The sequence below is a fragment of the Lissotriton vulgaris genome, chromosome 4_1, assembly GCF_964263255.1.
Source record: "Lissotriton vulgaris chromosome 4_1, aLisVul1.2, whole genome shotgun sequence".
In the NCBI taxonomy this organism is placed as follows: Eukaryota; Metazoa; Chordata; class Amphibia; order Caudata; family Salamandridae; genus Lissotriton; species Lissotriton vulgaris.
Window position 1 is genome coordinate 764,154,736 of NC_141691.1, and position 16,828 is coordinate 764,171,563.

Consider the following 16,828-nt stretch of genomic DNA (forward strand, 5'->3'; position numbering starts at 1 on the left):
TACCTCTTGTCAGTAATGTTATAATAAATAAATAAATAAATAAACTGAAGATCTGCTTACTTCCTGGACACCTACTGAAGCACCTATCAACTGTTCAGTACAATGAGGGGACCTGCTGCCACTTCCCTGCTTGGTGGGCAAGGAAGGCAACTTCCTTGGATCTTCATTGTTTAAATTACACAATTCTGCCTCTACATCAGTCCCTTAAGAGGCACTGCCTCAGCCCAGTCACCCAGCTGTTGTTCATGAAGGGTTGTTTGAGCATTATTAAAAAAGGTGTGGAGAAGACTAACAGAAGAGTGCCAGGTCTGACAGATCATAACTTTTAGCCTTGCTCCTCGTTTTGAGTCCTCACTGTGAAGGCAACATAAATGTAAGCAGATAAGAGCAGGCAAAGTAAGAGGATGTGAAGTCTGGAAGACAGTACCGCAGTCAACACTGGGAGGTTCCTAGTTGGATAGAAACGGACTATGTTGCATATGTGATGGATGAGGAGTAAAGGCGGTGCGCGTAGCTGAGAAATAGCCAGATGTAATGGCATAACTACGAGAGGTCAGAAACTATGCTACTGCAAGTAGTTATGTCTGCACCTGTGTAGGTGTAGTATCCTGGTTTGGATGCCATGTGCCTTTCCCATTAACCTGTCTTGCTACTCAGCCTATCTGGGTGAATGGTAGAATGTTGAGTGTGTGAGGTAATATGGAATGTGTGGTGTGCCTGGTGGATGGATGACAGTTGGAAGAGAGGGCTGAGTAGCAAGAGAGCTGCTCCTGGTGGGGCTTAGGAGAGACTTGAATGATACTTAAATGATTACTTGATTTAACCTGAAATCCATCTAATAAACATCATCAATCAATACTACTCGGCTACAGATCATCTTATTACATTTGGCGACGTTTTGGACTTACCTGCACGGCTTACTACTTCAAGGATCTCCATGAAACTTCTTGATCAAGATTTTCAAGTAAGAAAAAAGAATTTCTTTAAAGCTATTTGAACTTTACTGGCACCCCTTAGTTAGCCCCACCAGTGACCTACCACCGGTCGCCCTCCATATTGGATGTGCAGTACTTGCAAGCATACAGCTTAAGTATGCCTGTTCCTGCCTGTTTGCAGAGCAACGCTTCTTCCTGTCTGTCCCTACTTGACATTAGGGACACTACCTGGTTAACAATGAGGAGCGACAGGGACTACCTTAATTTCTACTATGCACAATTACTGCCTGCATATGATTTAAGTATGCCAATCCTTTGTCTACTTGTAGATCCATTTGCCTACCGGATCTACTCCCCTGTTAATTGGTGTATTTCAAATTTGAGAACTCAGTTGTCCCTGATTTCGTGCTTTGCTGCTGTCATTCATTTTTAAAAAGCCAGAACGAGGGAAGAAAACGTTTTGGAGCCTATCTTGTTTCTCTGTTGCCTGCTTCCAACCTCTGAAGAAACACAAAGAGGGGAGAGCATGAAGAAGAAACGGGATTTCTGATCTACACCGGAGAGTCGGTACAATAGGAGGGTTCCCTAACAGATGCTGCCATCTACTGTTCGTAATTTTATTGGCATCTTTATGTCATCGTAACACGATTTTCATTTTTCTTCAGGACGACGGTGGGGAATGTTAATTGTTTAGTTAAAACTTTTGCATGGTTCATGCAAAGCGTGGACAGCTGTGTGGTGAAACTCTATTTGTACATTATATTGAGACTTTTTCATGATATGGGCAATTTATTTAGTTAAAGCAGTGACAGTTGGCCGTTACCTGCCTCTTCTTTTTGGCCTTCGTCTCGAGCTGCTTTCATCACGCACACTCTTACGTGCGTATTTCATTGCTGCCACATCTCGCAAGAGAGCTTGGTGACGCCGGGAGCCGTCCAGCGCGGCGTCACCCTACGTGCCTCCATTTTGGGAATGTCATTGTTTTTATTTATTAACTCTGAAGCACGCTGCCAACCACGTATTATTCTTCCCTTTCACCATTTGATTGGTCCGTTGTCAGAAAATATTGGTACATTTTATCCAGCACGTCAACCTCTTCAGCTCTCCTCCAGCGATGTGCACGCCTTTCTGCTTATTAAATAAAGTGCGTATACGTCAGCGATGCGCACGCTATTTGTTAATTATTAAATATTGCGTTTTACAGTTCAACAGCGCTCACGCTGTTATAATTGCGCTGTTACCGCCATCTTATCTCGATCTCACTGGATATCTGTGTACCTTTTTTCAGCGATGCGCACGCTAATCTTTATTTAATTATAGGAAGCGCATCTTACTTCTGCGATGCGCACGCTAATTGTTTATAATTAAATATAGCACATCTTTCTTCAGCGACGCGCACGCTAAATTTATTAATTAAATACAGCGCGTCCTATTTATGTTTCACACAAACTAGATACAATTAATCTAGTACAGCGCTTTGCCAGATCAGTAATGCAATCAACTTCTGAGTAGTTGATGTTAGTCTCTTCAAAATTCAACAATGGACACTATATTTTTCAGCTTCTTGGGGACGTTTCTCGGTTTTTTACTATGGTTTGTGGTGAACTTCAATTTCAAGTAAGTGATTCCACAGTTTATGGATGTATTTCACCTCATTTAAAGTCCTGTATTATTTTACAAGAAATTAAGACTGCCTTCTGTTATGATCCTCAGTCCTTCATCCTAACAACGGTGTCCACTTTATTTATTTTAGTTTATTGTTTTAAGGAAGTCTGTATTTAGTCTTTATTGTATTTAGTTCAATATTTGCAAGAGTCTACATATTTATACACTTACAATTTACGTGTGACATTCTGAAATCAATTGGCATTCTAAAGTTAATTTGCTAATTTAGTAGGTTATTTTCACAAGTGTTTAAAATAGCATTCTGAAGATAATTTGCTATTTTTTTATGTTAAAGTGCTAGCCTGTGTTAAACAGTGGCGACATGAAGGAGCGGAAGAATAGCATTCTAAAGTTAATTTGCTATCCTAGAAGATTTTACATGAATTTTAATAGCATTCTAAAGTTAATTTGCTATCCTAGAAGATTACAAGAATTTTAAAAGCATTCTAAAGTTAATTTGCTGTTTAGTATAGTAAATTCAATGCTATACACATGTATTCTTTATAGTTAAATGCTACACGTTAGCATATGTGCTGCATACATTGCATGTGACTCTATAGTTTAGTCACCTTCATATTTCTTTATTTATTTGTTACAAATTGCATACATTGCATGTGACTCTGTAATTTAGTCACCTACATATTCCTATTGAGTGTACGTTGTGCACACGTCACTTTATAGGAATTGTAATTTATTTAAGTACTTTTTGGTGATTTTCTCGTTCGCATATTTTAATTGTTGACTTTTCCGTTTCTTTCACTTTGCTGGTCTGGCCAATTGGCATGTGTGTGGGTTACGGTCAATTCTATTCATTACATCTTCTGAAATTTTTTTTTGCGAAAATATGTATTATCAATCTATTTCTGTTTTACGTGTAAAGGGGGAAGGAGTGGTTGCATTGTATACTTTTATGTTTTATGATAGTTAAGTTTTTCAATGCAAGCTTAATTGTAGAATGACCACTCATTTTTACACTGTTCATTTGTTTGTTCCTTCTAAGGGGGAAGGTGGTGTAGTATCCTGGTTTGGATGCCATGTGCCTTTCCCATTAACCTGTCTTGCTACTCAGCCTATCTGGGTTAATGGTAGAATGTTGAGTGTGTGAGGTAATATGGAATGTGTGGTGTGCCTGGTGGATGGATGACAATTGGAAGAGAGGGCTGAGTAGCAAGAGAGCTGCTCCTGGTGGGGCTTAGGAGAGACTTGAATGATACTTAAATGATTACTTGATTTAACCTGAAATCCATCTAATAAACATCATCAATCAATACTACTCGGCTACAGATCATCTTATTACAGTAGGGAAGAAGGAAAATAGATTAAGGCACTGTAGGAGTAGGAAGACACAAAGTTGTAGAGAAAAACAGGAATCTGGAAGAAGATACAAAAGAAGAAGCATCGGGCAGGCATTGTATTACATTGCAACATCTATATAGTGTTTACTATCCCTACGTGGGGTACTGAAATGCTTACCGACATTGGCAGCATTTTATACTGTGTAGGGTGTGTGGCTGGAAGTGTTGTCTTTGTTTTGAGGGAAGTGTTTGCATGTCGTGTGCGAGGATCACTGAGGTGTGGTCATAGTGTTGTGGGGTGCAGTGCTTATAAGTGTGATGGATGAAATAGTGTGAGGGATAGGCAGATAGTGTATGGTTTCCAGTAAGCTGGCAACTTTCAACAGCTTTGCGGATCTCTTTATACAATTTCTCATGAGCATAGCCCACGTACCTGGTTACTGTTCAAGGACTAAGTAGAAAAACACGCTGATGTAAAAAAAACATGCCGTACCAAACAGAAACAAAAAGCTCTAGAAACTGCTGAAACTGTTTTACTTAAATGGATACTCCATTTAACGGGTAGAGGCTGTGTGTGATTGGTGCTTTAAGCTTTGTGTCACGGCGCAAGTTCCCAGTTCCAGAATGGAATGTGGGAGCTAGAACCGTGACAGTTGTTGTGAGGAGAAGGACGTGAAGGGAGCATTTTCTTTGTGGTGCTCAGTTGATGGAATAAACCCAATTTCCTACATAAATCCTTGTGTAGGCTAATTAACTATTTGGCCGCGAAGACCTGAGCACCACATCCAAGAATACACGCGAATCGTTTCTCAGTCCAAAGAATAAGCACCCGCTGTACAGAGGGAAAGAATACCCAGCACGTGACCCAAGCACTCTTGGAAGAGTCAGCTGCTGAAAGATTCATTTACTAAAAAGGAATAGCTGCATTAAGTGATAAATTACCATCGTCGTAAGCGGATATTCCTTCCCAATACTTACCCATTCATTTCTACGTTAGGCGCATCTTTTGAATCTTTGTGCTCACGCTTGGATCTCAGGTCCGCTACCCGCTACCCACATTCGCGTTCACGTTTGCTGGCAGTGTGAGTTGACCACCCACTTACGGAGAGACGTATCACTCTACCTTCTACCTCATTGCATTCGGAGAAAAGTCGTCATACGTACAATAATGTGTGGACATTTTGGAGAAATTTGCAAGTGGGAACTTTCTAATCCTAAACTTCAGAGTTCAGGGAATTACTCCAAATCTTCAAACATTTTTCCTGCACTAATGTGTTTATTCCCTCAGCGCGACAAGCTCCTCTGGATCTGAAAGTTAATGGGAATTGCCTTCCTTATCGTTCTTACTTGGTCATTGTTCAATGTTCCAGGGTGAAGAAAGGACACGGTCTCAGGAACACATAGTGAACTACTCCCTTGAGGAGGTTAAGTGTGTTTCTTCAGCACTTATTCATTTGTGACTACTACTGCTCCTTTGAGTGAAGAAAGGACACTGTATTTAGTTTTCACACAGAGAACTAGTTACTCAGGGTGTAGCACACACACGATTTACAGTTACATTGAGTGCGTAATTTCTCATTACCTCCTCCACAACCATTTGGCCTGCAGGTGGCAATCCTTGTATGAAATGGTCAGAATGGAGAGTTTATTTCTTAAACTATCAATGAAGATGGAAAGATGTCACAGGAACAAAAAATAAAAGATTTTTCTTCATTCAATTGGCCCAGAAGGGTTAAAAGTGTTGAATAAATGACAGGAAGGTTGGAGGGGGTATGAATAGCAATGTTTTTGAAAATGCTATTACAGATTTTGACTTATTTTTCTCCTAAAGTTTGTATTGGAATTGTGAGGTACTAGTTTGTTTTCCGAGAATACAAGAAAGGAAAGAACCCATAGATGATTATGTTGCTGTCCTTAGATGTTTGGCCCTGGATTGTAAGTTTGGGGGTTTGCAGGAAGATTTGATCAGAGTTCAAGTAGTAATGCATGTCAAAGACCCCGCTGTTCAAGAAAGATTGTGAGTCAATGGGGATGCAGATTTGAAGGATATTCTGGCTTTAGTTAAGAAGGCGGGTTGTCTAGTAGGGGTGCCAAAGCAGTTCAAACAGATGTGAATGAGAATTGTGAAGATTGTGTAAGATAACAAAGAAAAGCTTTCATATAAAAAAAATTATAGTATGTATTTAGAAACGATTAGGGAAGGTTTAAGTTGTTCCCGCTATGACAGCAAATCCTATCTTACTTATAGCAAAACATGTCCAATGTTAAAACAGAAGTGTTCAAATTGTGGAGATGTAGCTCATTTCTCAAGCCTGTAAAAAGAAGAAAGATGCTGAAGTAAAATATGTGGATGACATCAGTTCTAGCATAGAGGAACCTATACAACTTAGTAAACTGAAGGAGGGTGCTATCATGTTTGTCTTGTGAATGATAGCGATGCAAATGTTCTAAATATCTATAACTAGATGATAAAGAAAAAACCTTTATGTAACATGATGGTTGGAGGTCTGAACATTTCAAATATACGCCAATTCTGGTTTCCTATACACTATCATCAATAAAAACACGTTGAAGTCAAAGTTTGCAGACAGATTGAGAAGTAAATTAGATGAGCCTGATGTCAGATCAGAAGAGTATTCTGGTAAGAAAATAGAAATTCTGGAGTTTAAAGTGCTTACATTCAGGTTCAAGTTTCGAAAAGCTAAAACTGCATGTATGCGAAAAGAGGACCTTCTGTACTAGGTTGGTATGATCAGGGGAATTTACACACGATGTTGAACCCAAATAGTCCTGAACGCATAAAGACTGTTGGTGAAAAGGAGTGTAGAGGAAGATTTAGGTTTAAAAATTGTCCAGAAGTATTTAATGGAAAAACTGGAAATTTAAATAGAAGCAGGAGATTGTTTAAAAAAAGATTAATGTCCAAAGTTATACAAAGCAAGAAACCTTCCCATTCTACTCAGAGATGAGGTGTAGAAAGAGTATGAGAAACTTATAGTAGGCGGTATTTTTGAAAGTGTGGAGTTTTCTGAGTGGATTTCTCCAATTCTAGTAGCTAGAAATAGTAATGGGAAAATTAGGATTTGTGTCATTTAAATAATAATATTGTTGTTAATCAATTTCCACTACCAAAAGGTTCAGAGATGTTGACATATGTCAAAATGCTACCTTTTTTCCACAATAGATCTTTCTGCGGCCTATCATAAGATTTCTTTGCATGAGACAGCAAGCACTACACAGCTTTTGTCACTCCCATGGGGTGTTACCAGTATAAGAAGATGCCTTTTGGCCTTGCTTCAGCTGTGGCAGGTTTCCACCGTTTAATGCACCAAGATACCTAATGTTAAATCTTTATATGATGATATATTGATTAATGGAAAAGACCACGAGGAACATGATCACATTTTAGAGATGGTCTTGAAAATATTAAATGAAAAAGGGTTAGCTATAGATTATAGTAAATGCAGGTTTGATGTAGAATTAGTAACATATTAGGACCACGTTTTAAATAAGGACAGTGTTAAACCCAAACCTATGTTAATGGAAGCCATCCAATTGACTCCTGCACCTTTGACTAAGGATGATGGAAGATCTTTTTTAGGTCTATCAGAATTTTATGCAAAATATGTTCAGAATTTTTCTGACAGAACTTTTAATATTCACCAATTACTGAAAAACAGGTGTAACTTGGAGTGAACCAGCGAATGCCAAAGAGTTCGAAGATGTTGAGTCAGCCATTGCCAAGGCTTCTGCTTTAAGTGCCTTTGATCCTAACCATCTGTGTGTAGTGACTAAGTTTGCGAGTTAAAAAGGGATAGTGTTATCCCAGTTGAAGGAAAATGGTGAAGAAGTAGCCATTGCCTATGACTCCTGGGCTTTAACACCTTCTGAGGAAGAATACTCAATTATCAAGAGGAAACCCTGGCTTGCATGTGGGCTTTAGAACAATATAGATCATTTGTAAGTGGGCAAACAACAAAGTGATCACAAACATCTGGTTAAATGGCTCACTACAGAGAGTATGGCTAAAGCATCTGCATGTATTGCAGGGATGTTATTGACACTACAATATTTTAATTATAAAGTGATATGTGCCAGGGAAAGACAATGTAACTGCAGATTTTCTGTCTAAGATGCCTTTACAAATTAAAGATGTTGGTGTTGACTGGGATGGGTATCACAAAGCCTTGATATATTATCAAGGTATTCCGGTTATGGATAAAGAAGTGTGGACGGAAGTGTACATAAAAGATACTATGCTGTAAGAAGTATTGCACCATATGGTGGATGGTTGGCCTACGAAAGGGGTACAAAAGGCAGAATTAAGATGTTTCTGGGAGATTAGAAATAAATTATCATTCATGAATTTATGATTTGAAGAGGAAGAGAGGTTCCACCAGTAACTTTAAGATGTACTATTATCAGGCAATGCCATGAGGGTCACAGCTGAACTGTGAGAACAAAGTAAACTGTGAAGAAGGGGTACAGGTGACTAATAATGGATATGTTTGTGGAAAGTGTAGTCCGGAATTGTGTGAGCTATGCGAATGCCGACAAATCACTGAAGACGTTGAGACCTAACATGAGTGAGCCCATTATTCCAAAAGATCCCTGGAAGACCATTGCTGTGGACATCATTGATCCCATTGATTCCCAAGCTAAATATATCATTGTTATTATTGATGTGTTCTCAAGGTGTCCAGAGGTGAAGGTGGTTGGGACACGGTGTCATATTTCCTATACAAAGTGTTTAAGAGTGAGGATTTGCCTGTTCAAATCATTAGAGACAGCGGATTGCAGTTTGTGCCTAGTTAAGGCCAAGGATTATTTCAAAGGGAGGGGCATTAAGCACAGTACCACGTCTGTATACAATCCCAGTGGCAACGGTATGATTGCGTGGTTCTATAGAGTGCTTAAAGGGGCAATCCAGTTAGCTGGAAAAAACAATGACATGTGGGAGCTACATATTCAAGAAACTGTATTGGTGTATAGGACTACAGTCAATGTCATCACAGGGTGTTCTCCTTTTCAAATTATGAGGGGTAGGACCCAAAGGGTTAAGAGTAATCCAGCATGGTTAGTTAGATCTACTGCATGCGATGTGGATATGGAGGTGTTAAGACTGAAGACACCCATAAGAGGTATAAACAAGGTAGGGCTGCAAGAGAGGATCAAAAAGTGAACTGATACTGTTGTAGGTATGTGGGTCAAAGTTAATACATTTTGGAGAATGAAGAAATGTTAACGTCAGTTTTCAGAACCTTTAGAAGTAATAAAGTTGTTGAACAATGTGGTGAAAATGAGAGATGGAAAAGAGGGGGAATATTAAGAGAATTGCTGTGTTGAAAGGTGAAAAATAGGTATACATGGATAATTGTACTGGTGGTGCTGTAAAGATTTTGGTCTTGATTTAGATTTACAGAATGAAGAAGACAACAGAGTCAGGTCGGGAGAGGAGAAAAATGTGAGCCCGGAGGTGAATTCAGAGACTACGAATTGCCATGCTCATGGTCTTGAGGGAAGTAATGTACGTGTATCTCCAGATGAGAAAACAATACAGAAGAGAAAGGTGTGGATGTCAGATTATGTGTGTGAGGATGATGGTTAACGGGGTGAAGATTAAGGGGGTGAAGGTTGACCGGTTTAGTTATTTGCATATTATGACCTTCACATAAGAATTGGTTTGCATATTATACTAGTGCATGTAAATTGTTATATGCAATTTTTCTTGCATGTAAAGTGATACATGTTAGACTATTGCAGGCAGTGGTAGAAGTGCATAAAAAAAGTATGGGAACTGTGATGCTGCACGCAAGGACAGCAGGATGGGTGAGCATGGTCAAAGGTGTGGTTAAAAAAAAAAGCAAAATATTTGCTAACTTTTTTCAGTCTTTCACCTTCATTATATAATAACGCACAGCTTAAATAAGGATTAAATGCAAGTTAAGTTAATCAGCGGGAAATGCACTACAAGACATTATGAAACCTCTATTAGTTAGTGCATGGTACCAGAGAGCCACAGAATTGAATTCGGATTAGTGCGGTGGAGAATAGGGACTTGTGTATGATTAGTGCTCTGGAGTAGCGTACTCCTCACCAAAAAGTGCTTGGATGCCTCGTCAGGGGTAGCAAGTGCTATATAAACAGAATCACAATTACAACGTCCCAGTCTGGTCTGTCCCAGAAGGCATTGGGAATAGGTAAGTCATTATTTGAAACTTTAATTACTCACAATATGAGGTAGGCTGCTACAAAATGAGCACAATGGTTTAAGATAAAAAAGTACTTTCAAAATATAGACTTTAATAATACCCAGACTGTACATATAGTGCAAAAAGAATTATAACTGTCTTTTAAAAAGCACACACTTCTCGGACCACATGCAGGCGGCCTTGAGAAAGGAAATCGCAATGAAGCCACAATTGGGTCTGTTGAACATTTGGGAGGCGACTGACCTCACGGAAGTCAAACAGCAATTTATAGCACTAGGGTACACGTTGGTGAAACGAGAGCTGGCGAAAGGCGGGGGGGGGGGAGCGAACATACCGCTCGTTACTTTATGGGAAAAAGAATGGATAGATGCATGATGGCTGAAACGGAGATTTTTAAGGCTCGGGTGCCCCAAGAAATGGGATAGGAAGTGGTCACAATTGAATAGATATAGAGGGGATCCGTGTGTGTCGACCACTGTTGAAATGGAAATGCATATACAAACAGAACAAGAAAGTACTGTATCAGATGCAATGTAAACCACTGCCTGCTCAGTGAAGATGTTTATTATCTTGAACTTATCGTCCAATAATGTGTATATGGCTGTACTTAAAATCAATAAAGAAAAGTTAAAATTAAAAAAAACACTTCACAGCTTAGCTGGTAGCTCCCTTACAATAGCTCTCAAAAATAATAAAGGTGTCTCATCAGGAAGTGGCTCCATTGTTTGAACCTGATGCTGGCTTCCGAGCACTCATTAGAATAGAAAATTGACCAGTTGCGCATATTTACATATCTTTCAGGCAAGCAGCAGCTTGGCAAGATGGCTTGTTTAGCTGTCTGGGCCTCCTCAGTTTCCCAGCACAGGAGACTCCATGTCTTACACCAAGCTGAAGCATTTCAACTGTTCGAATGAACAGTCCTGGGACAGTTGTCTTTTCACACAAAATAGAAGAACTGTTTTTTACCCCTAATTAAAATAGTATGGGTACTGTGTGCCCCTCAGATCCCCTTCACTTCGACCACTGCAAGCATGTATATTTCCGCTTTTTGCATTTACTTACCTTTGCACTATTTTTAGTGTTTTATATTTTTTTTATTTTCAGGGTTTTATTGTTGTATTTTTCATTTTTAACATAAGGAGATGTCGTGTGTTTGGTGGGTTAAGCTTTATTGAATCATGGCGCGAGTTCCCAATGCAGGAGCAGTTGAGGGGAAAAGGGCGTGAAGAGAGCATTTGCTCTGTGGTGCTCAGTTGATGGAATAAACTTAATTTCCTACACACATCTTTGTATTGGCTAATTACCAGGCTAGCGATACTTTTTAATCCATTGTTTCTTGACAAGTTCATGGGTAGGTCGGTTTAGGTCATTATCACAATGTTGAGAACTTCTGAGCATGGTTAACACAGAAATCTTTGCCTATGCGTATCACTCCAAGAAACTGGAATTTGACTCATTTGTGTCTATATCCAAGTGGATAGCTCTACCAATTCTGCAGAGCCTGACAGTGTGCCTCCATAAATAATGTGCCAATAAGGACATAACAGTTTAATACTGAGGTGGCTATTTTTTTTATGCAAAAGATCACACACATCACGTTGCATATTTGTTTTTCTACTTCTCCAGACTATGGCAGTTGCAGTATATCTGCCTCAAGCTGCAACTCTTTCATTTGTTTCTAAAGGTGAGTTGCGCACAAAAAGCCCTTCCTCGTTGCCAAAAATGAATTAATGAGGTTAGGCAGATCTACTAATTTCTTTGATTATTCAGCGAATAGTACCCAGCAGCGGAGCGTTGCCCACTAAGGCAAACAACCGAAAACCAAGAACATTTGCAAATACATCCCAATGGCACTGGTTGGCACAAGGACATCTCCTGCACAGTGCATTGCAGTAAACACAAGGGCAGCAGATTACAGTACACAAAATACGCACATTAATACATACTCATATCAAGCTCAGACTCTGGCTTTGACAGATATTAAACATTTTCAAGATCAGAGGGTTAAATACATTTGCTACACGGTCAGAGACCTAGGGCCATATGTATCAAACAAAAAAGAGTTTTGCAATTCTCAAATCGCGTTTTTTTCCAGAATCGCAATTAGATAATCGCAAAATGCAATGTATGTAGGATTTTCAAAAAAATGTTGCAAATCCTACATATTCCTTATTTCCAAATTGCAAATTGAGATTCGCAAATAAGGAATACCTTGCGATTACCAATTAGAGAATCACAAATTGAAAATGCAATTTCAAGGTTGCAAGGGTGCCAAAAGCACCCCTGAAATATTCATATATGCATGTAAGCACATGTTGGGCACATACATGCCCTAAGGTCTTGTATGTGCGACATATGGCATTTTTAAAAAAATCAAAAAAGTTTTTTTTTTTAAAGACAATTGCAAATTACCACCAACTTGAAGTTGGTGGTAATTTGCGATTCCTTAAGGCCAAATCGCACTTTTTTTGTGCTTCTTACATTGCATTTAAGTAATCACAATTTGCGATGCCTTAAATGCATCCGCAACATAGGGAATAGCACATTTTGCGATTTCCTATTTTGCGAGTGGTTTTTTGTGTGATACATAGCACATTACTAAATTGCGATCGCAAACGCTGAAATTCTGTGAGTTTCAGCATTTGCAATTTAGCGTGATACTTATGGCCCCTGATGACTTATTTTGATCGCCTCTGCTTGCGACTTTCTCAGTGACGGTAAGAAAGGGATAGCTTTCATACGGAGCTTTTCTCGATCAACTCTTGTAAACTACTGCCACCTTGTGGCCGGACTGGAACCTGCTTCTTCAGTTGTCGAAAAATGTAGAGTTTGGTCGACACAGACTCTCTCACTCACGTTTGTCCAATATCCATAATATGAAATCCAACTATTTAGCCAACAGCCAGGGTCAGATGGGATCACAATTAGGCCCGGGCACTCTCAAAACGGTGGCCCACATTCCCTGATCATCCCTTTCATAGATCACCATCTGTTTAGTCTCACTGGAATCTGTCCGGTTACTTTTCGATATAGTTTTGTATAGTGTGAACTCATCCCAAAGTCATTGGAGCAATGTACATGAGCACCAGTCACATTACACAAGATAAAATTCATTTTCAGTTTAGAGATTAAGTGATTTGCCCAGAATCAGGATGTTGAGCGGACGCCGACACTCAAACCTAGTATCAACAACATCTTCAAATCTGACCATAGGGCAATTTTATGCAACCCTCTCCTCTCCCCTGCATATCCGAATAAACGCTGGGGTTGAGGTGACAACATCTGGCTGCTAGGGAGGCCACTTCCCTTACTCACCCCCTCCCCAGCCCATTATAGCCTCAGAGCACTTACCTGGCAACGGAGGTGTCAAAAAGCACATTGCTGCTGCCCAAGGAGGAGGGAAGGGGGAGGGGGGGGGCAGCAGGTGAGAATAGCCCAATATAACATGCCCCTCTGTGAGGCCCCTGCACACAACCCACCCTTCCTGCACCACCATGGTCTAATAGTGATGGTCCCGCGGGGGATAACACTGCTTCTGGAAGGGCAAGTGAGGCAGGTCGCCAAGATGAGAATGGCCCAAAGCTAAAGTAACACCTGGCCCCAGCCTCAATTTACAGCATGGCAGGGGAGTGACTAAGACACTGGTGCCACATTAAAGTAGCCTGGCAGAGACTGGGAAAGAAAGTCAGTCCACTGGGGCGGTTTAAAGAGGAACAAAAAAAACAAAAAAAAACAAAAAAAAAAAAAAAAAAAAAAAATCGGCCCCCGGGTGACCCTCAATCAATCAATCAATCAATCAATCAATCATAACACTTGTATAGAGCACTACTCACCCGGAAGGGACTCAAGGCGCTTGGGGGAAGGGTTCCGTTACTGCTCTAACAGCCAGGTCTTGAGTTGTCTCCTGAAGGCGAGATGGTCCTGGGTCAGCCGATCGTGGATGGGGAGGGAGTTCCATGTCTTGGCCGCCAGGTAGGAGAAGGATCTGCCTCCGGCGATGGCTCTTCGGATGCGTGGTACGGTGGCGAGGGAGAGGCTAGTGGATCGTAGCTGGCGGGTGGGCATGTAGAAGGTCAGGCGATCGTTGAGTTACTTGGGGCCCAGGTCGTGGAGAGACTTGTGTGCGAGGGTGAGGAGCCTGAACGTGATCCTCTTGTTGACGGGGAGCCAGTGCAGGTCCCTCAGGTGGCCGGAGATGTGGCTGCGTCGGGGGATGTCCAGGATGAGTCGGGCGGAGGCGTTCTGGATGCGTTGGAGTCTTTTTTGTAGCTTGGCTGTGGTTCCGGCGTAGAGGGTGTTTCCGTAGTCCAGTCGGCTGGTGACGAGTGCCTGGGTGACCGTCTTCCTGGTTTCGGTCGGGATCCATCGGAAGATCTCGCGGAGCATGCGAAGGGTGTGAAAGCATGATGAGGAGACGGCGTTGACTTGTCTGGTCATCGACAGGGAGGAGTCCAGGATGAAGCCCAGGTTGCGTGCGTGGTCTGTTGGCTTGGGAGTGGTGCCCAGGGCGGGGGGCCACCAGGAGTCGTCCCAGGCGGAGGGCGATGGTCCCAGGATGAGGACTTCAGTCTTGTCCGAGTTCAGTTTCAGGCGGCTGTTCTTCATCCACTCGGCGACGTCTTTCATCCCTTCGTGTAGGCTGGTTCTGGAGGTGTCGGGTGCCCTTAGGCACCCGCCCATCGACCAATGCCCGATCGCCCGCCTTCCCAATCCGGGCCTGCCCTCAGTCCAGCAAAATCAGGGGCGCATCTCGCAGGTTTATGCTTTTCAAAATGCAGATGCATACATTTTATGACTATAACATGCTGCTATACATTTACGAACAATTTTAAATGTGTAAATAACTATGGTTAAACAAACTGCTTCAAACGTTTCCAAAAATGCAAAGTGATTAGTGTTTCACATGTTTAAACTAGTTTAATTTTTTGTTTATTGTTTTGGAGTTTAATCATGCCATTTTCAGCATCTGGCAATGTTTATTGTTTCAACAGTAGATTAAAGCATAGATTTGAAAACTAGCTAGCAACCTCATTAGTATTTGAACATTGCAACAGCCTTGTTCCTATTAACAGCGTCTTGACAGATGTTCTACTGGGACGTTAACTTTTCACAAACAGATGCTGATCCGTAACTACCATTGGGGCAGCAGGTCCAGTGGCATCAGGGTCCAGAGTCCTGAGGGGCCCACTGACCCCTGACAATGCTGTATTTTACTACACCAACAGCAGCCAAAGGCTCCATTTTCCTTGCCTGCATCGGGAGCCATGATATAATTGCTAAGTTACTGATCCGGAGAAGGCATTGCTGTCCTACACATCTGGAGGTCTGGTTACCCCTTACTAGGAACATTGTTTCTTCTATTATTCCATAATACTAAGAAAACTCACATTTTCTAGCACAATGGCATTCGTTGCTAGCATCCAGACTATTAAAACCACACCAGAGGGCGAAGTGGGCAGGATCGGAGTGTACGACTTGCCTCTACTTTTCTAATTTTAGTAAAACAGTTCCCTTACTTTTAGAGAAAAGAGGATCATCCCGGGATGGGTAATTCCAAGAGCTGAAATGCATCAGCAGAAGTGTAAGGCAGGGAGTCTCCTGTGCTTTGAAACAGAGGGAGGAGCAGACAGCTAAACAAGCCTTCTTGCCAGGGTGCCTGCTGCCTGATAGAAAAGTAAATGTGCGCAACTGGTCAATCTGCAAGGGTTTTTTGAGGCCAGTATTCGCTTTAATAGATGTAATCACTTGAAGCTTTCTGGTGAAAGTTTTATTTCAAGGGAGTGGCCCACTGAGCTTTGAAATGTGTGCTTTTAATGGGAAGTTACAAAAAATGGCCCTATGTATTACTAAAATCTATATTTTTTTGGAAGCACTTCCTCTTGAACCTTTTTGCACATTTTATATCAGCCTATTTTACACCGTCTGTATCTGAAGTTTAAAATAAGGACTCATAATCCCAGACTGTGATCTCATAGCACTAACCATACACAAATATCTAGTCTCCACTGCATCAACCAATTATTGGATTCTGTGGCTCTCTGGTTACAGACACAGATCTCTGCAATGCATTAACTAACAGAGGTTTTATAATGTACGATAGTTCATTTCCCAATGTTCAAACTAGCTGGCATTTATTTTTTATTTAATCTGTATCATATTTTATATGTAGGTACATGAAGGTGAAAGATTGAAAAAATTTACAGAATATTTTGTTTGCCACACCTTTCACTCCGCCCACGCTCACTCATCCTGCCCGCTTTGTGCACAGCATCACAGTTCCCATTCTTTTTTTAATGATCTTCGACCAGTGAACCACACCCTCCACCACTGAACATGCAAAGAAAATGTTTTGCTTCATGTTCTGGAGTTCTGTCACGTATGTAATCAAATTGTTTGGTCATCAGATACAGTTTATCATGCTTGCTATATAAACCAGACACAAATGGTGAATGTAAACACTTATCACAAACACTTGTGTTTGTTTGTATATATACGACAGCATCCTATACATTTTCCTTATCTATGCGCATCAAACAACTGATGTCACTATTACTCAATTTATGATACTCAATTTATCCACGTCGGAAAGACAGAAACTGAGATTGGCCTGCTAAGATTCAAACACATGACCAACAAAATTACGCTTTTAAAAAGTAGACCATGAGCTCAGAAGAAGCCAATGTAGCAAACCACAAACTTCAAGTGCAAATGCGTAGGAATT

The 16,828-nt window shown here is 40.9% G+C and overlaps 1 protein-coding gene across 4 annotated transcripts in view; it reads right to left on the reverse strand.

Annotated features, from left to right (window-relative positions):
• The window catches only part of SIRT5 (sirtuin 5), a 165,147-nt gene that overhangs the window by 50,558 nt on the left and 97,761 nt on the right, over positions 1 to 16,828 (reverse strand). The window lies entirely within an intron of this gene.